General features: G+C 48.3%; 1 long non-coding RNA gene across 1 annotated transcript; it reads right to left on the bottom strand.

Annotated features, from left to right (window-relative positions):
* Positions 1-250: 250 nt before the first annotated feature.
* Positions 251-3,049, bottom strand: LOC114815170. The gene is made up of 2 exons (XR_005660558.1): positions 2,868-3,049; positions 251-410 (listed from the first exon to the last, which is right to left on the bottom strand). It is a non-coding gene; the product is annotated as an uncharacterized LOC114815170 (long non-coding RNA).
* Positions 3,050-4,343: the final 1,294 nt, after the last annotated feature.

Genomic DNA, 4,343 nt, shown 5'->3' with positions numbered 1-4,343 from the left:
GAGTGGAATACGTACCCACAGTTCACCACCAATTGTTCCAGGCAGACATATGAAGTCAATTTATCAGAAAACACTTTGTCTGATCCAGCTTGTGGTCAGCCAGGGTAGCGAGCAGAAGTTTCCCATGAGCCTTCACAGAAGGCTGCACATGACCGAGGCGCCACCAACCGCTTATGACGAGCAAGCCTGGGTTAGTGGAAAAGTCGGGTCCTCATCAATCATGCGGAGGGTCACCAAACGGCCGACTGACTCCGTGGTCAAAGGCGTTTTATTGGCTCCTCAACAAATAGAGCATCGCTGCCTGCATCCAAGCCTCATTCCAGCTTTTGGCTGATGGTCTTTGAGGAGCAACGAAGGCGCGGCCACGTTCCTGGTCCACCGGAGGTGGGACCAGAGAGACTGGGATCCCACTGCAGTGGGAAAGATTTAGATTAGAACCGAGGAAGATGATTTCTGAAAAAGGTAGCGGGCTAATCTTCCCGGGATGGCTTGAGCGTCAGAGAACCAGAAGCCGGGACGATAGCTTTGACCGCTCCCTCCCACTCTGCCCAGTCTGAGCTTCTTAGCTGGGAATTACTGCTCCAAACTAATTGACAGCACACAGAGTAAAAATAGCACTTTTCAGGAAATCATTTAAACCTCAAAGAACCGTCTGCAGTATTTACGTTGTTTTTATTTGTTGATGCTGTGCAGTACAGGCGGAGACACAGTCCTCCCCCTCGGGGCCCATGGTCTGAGTTATGCAGACAATACAATCCTGCTGTATTAGGCAATTTCACCCTCTTGCTTTTGGTTTTACCCAGTAGGAGATAAATGAAAAACTTAAACGGATTAGTGTGAAAACAAACAAAAGAATGGATTATTCTGCCCGGAAGGCCAAGACAGCATGGACATGCCATTTTGCGGCGTTCTGCTGCTGTAATGGAGGCCAACTTATACTCCAGACCCAGATGGAACCTTCTTCCATGACCACCATTTTGAGTTTTTCTCCAGCTTCCTTCAAGATAAAACAGTAATCGTTCACTCCATCAATTAATGGTATTTACTAAGATCTGACTGTGCAGGACACTGTGTACTAAGCATTTGGGACAATACAGTATAAGTAAAAGACAGAGTCTTTGCACTGGAGAAGCTGACAAGTGGGGAGATACGGAAGGTGTAGTCTTGGTTCTCTAGGAGGAGTGCAGCAGACTCAGTTTCTCTTTGCCAAAAAGATTCCGAGAAGTTATTTATGGTATTTGTTAAGCATAGGCCTGGGATTCAAAAGGACCTGTGTTCTAATCCTGTTCCCTGCCCTCAAGGAGCTTATGAAATTGGGAGATTAAGGTTCTTAGGCTCTTATACAAACCAGTGAGGATAAGAGCACTGAAAGAGTCTGGGGACCATGTCTGGGAACCTTTTACCTAGTAGAATATTTCCCAGAAGCTTCAGGGAGCCTTTCCTGGCAGGCAAGGCCCAAGCCCTTAGTGCATCGTAGTAATGGAAGGCCTCTAAGAGGATCCCTGGATATGTCTCTGGCTACTTGGCCTGCTCAGAGAGATGGCTGCTTGTTTTCTAACCTCTCCAGAGATGAAGAGTTCATTCATTCTTCTGGCTTGAGATCCAGTGTAATTGGAGCTGTGGATGCAAATTTATTCTGTCAGTCCATGAGTGGTTGTTGGGCTTAGAGAGAGGAGCAGTCTGGTGAAGAGGGAGTCAGAAACAGAACATGCCTGACGCCATCGGGGACTTGACATCAGCTGTTAGGGAGGGGACCTCATTCCCAGCCATCACATGGGCTTGACTTAAGGCCAGAGATCCAGAGATTCTCCTTTTTCCCTGTCCCATATCTGTCGTGGAAGAATTTCACGTTCTCAGACTCTGAACCCACAGGATGTAGAGTCATAGAAGGATTTTGAGAGTTCAATTGGTTCATCCCCTGTTCTACTTCCATGCAGCTGGCTAAACCTGGAATTGAGAAGAGAGGTCACCTTGTCAAGTTCTCCAGAGATGCAGGTGCCACAGGCCCCTTCCTCCTAGAATCTTCTGCCCTATGGAAAACATAGCAGGTGGGGACTGAGGAGGAGCTGATCCCTTGGAATTCTGGGCCAAGGGCAAAGGACCTAAGCAAATTCAGCAGCATTCCAAGGTCTCTGCCGCCACATCCTTGTCCAACATGCTAAGTGGCTGGATCTGGGGGGCCGGGACAGAGCAGAAACATGGGGTTTCCCCACCCAGCGCCATATGTTTCGCAGGCTATGACAGGAACTATTCACCTTCTAAGACCTCAGTCCATCTTCCTTTTCCCTCTCTCCACCAGGATTCCTGGTTCTGCCTGGGAGTCAGAGAACCTGGGTTCTAATCATGATTCTGAACATACCTGCTGTGTGACCTTTGGCAAATCACTTCATTTCTTTACATTGAACTTTCCCACATGCTTAATACAGTGCTCTGCATCCAGTGCCTGCTCAATACACATGAGTAATTGATTGATACTTTATGCCTCAGTTCCCACATTTGTAAAACAGGAATTCAATGTCTGTGCTACCTCTTACTTTGACTGTGAGCCCCATGAGGGACCTGGTAATCTAGCCTCATCAGAGAGGCCAGTCCTGGGTTTTCCTGACTTGGGTGCTGCCTTTATTGACAGGATCCCATTGTAATGAGGATTTCCTTTTCCAATCATTGAGCAGTACTCTTTATGAGGCTGGGGAGCTCAGAAGGAGCTGAAGGAGAGCTTGAGAGGTCATTTAGATCATCCTGCTGCCCTGATCGTCCTTAAGAAGGCAGCTCTCTCCCTTTTAGAGAAGGAAATGCTGTCATTTCCCTTCCTAACACCCACCATTGTCTCTCCCTTCTCGCAATTAGAACATCCTCTTCAATCTCACCTAAAACCCTCCTCTGCAAATCTTCCTGCCCTCAGTGTGGTGCGAGAGCAGTTGCGCTCTGAGCTTCAATTTGCTCTCCAACAGGTGGTCGTGGCAAGGGCCACTTGGGCCTCTTCTTCTCCAGGCTCCTCATCTCCTCTTCCTTCAAATGTCACACTCGCCACCCACTGTCCAGGTGGTCACCAAAAGAGAATGTTTACCTCTTCCAGAATTTGGGTTTCCAAGGTAGTCCTCCCCATCTCTTCATAATGGCCTGGGAGTCAGAAGAATCTAGGTTCTAATTCCTGCTCTTCTAGGTTCTAATTCCTGCTCTGCCTCTTGTCTACTGTGTGACCTTGGGCAAGTCACTTCCCTGTGTCTCAGTTATCTCATCTGTAAAATGGGGATTAAGACTGTGAGCCCAATGTGGGACAGGGACTGTATCCAACCCAATTACCTTATATCTACCCCAGCACTTAGTACAATGTCTGGCAGGTAGTAAGTGCTTAAGAAATACCACAATTATTATTGTCATGATTATTATTATTATTGTCATTCAGGGAAACATCCAATCAGATTGATTCTGTTCTGCAGGGAAGGTGTCAAATCAACAGGCTTGCTGGCTACCTAGTCCAGCGGTGGGTGAAGATGCCGAGGGTCCTGTGGGGCTTCTCTCGCTGTTCTGGAATGCTGCTCCTTGGTGAGCCTCCAGCTTACCCCTTTAGCCTGGCAACCGATCAGTTAGGTTACCTCTGGGCCAGGCCTCCCGCAAACTCCTCAAGCAGCTGTTCTGTCCAGGAGCCAAGAAACAGTGTGGTCTAGTGGATAAAGCACAGATCTGGGGGTCAGAAGGACCCACTTTCTAATCCCAGCTCCACCACATGTCTGCTGTGTGACTTTAGGCAAGTCACTTCACTTCTCTGTGCCTCAGTTACTTCATCTGTAAAGTGGAGATTTAGACTGTGAACCCCATGTGGGACATGAACTTAGTCCAACCTGATTAGCTTGTATCTACTCCACCGCTTAGTACAGTGCCTGGAACTTAGTAAGTGCTTAATAAATACAATAATAAAAAAAGGGGATGCTGCTGTCTGGTTCGTGCACTCACCTTGACAGGGTCCCCAGGAGGCTTCAGGGGCAGGGGAGGGAGATTCTTAAATTGCCAGACTCCCAAATGCCAGCCAAGTTTTCCCTCTCCAAGCCCCTTGAGGTTTGATGTTCCCTGAGCAATCTGTAGACATGGATATCACCCCAACTGTCTTGCAAACGGCTCTGCAACCTGGATTCGACAGCCGTGTTTCACAGCTGTTGGGTCACTGGAGGTTTTCTACCACTCACTGGGAGAAACCTCTAGCAAGAAAGTATCAGTGTCTGGGGAAGGGGAAGGGAAATAAAGCAGGACAGTTGGAGCGACTAATGTCTTTACTGTTCTTTGCAGGCCTACCAGCTCCCCCTACTCACCTCGGCCGCACCCCAGCACAAGTCGTGGACGAGGAT

The sequence above is a fragment of the Ornithorhynchus anatinus genome, chromosome 11, assembly GCF_004115215.2.
Source record: "Ornithorhynchus anatinus isolate Pmale09 chromosome 11, mOrnAna1.pri.v4, whole genome shotgun sequence".
NCBI classification, from domain to species: domain Eukaryota; kingdom Metazoa; phylum Chordata; class Mammalia; order Monotremata; family Ornithorhynchidae; genus Ornithorhynchus; species Ornithorhynchus anatinus.
Note: the sequence above shows the minus strand (reverse complement) of the source record. Positions and strands in the feature narration are given on the sequence as shown.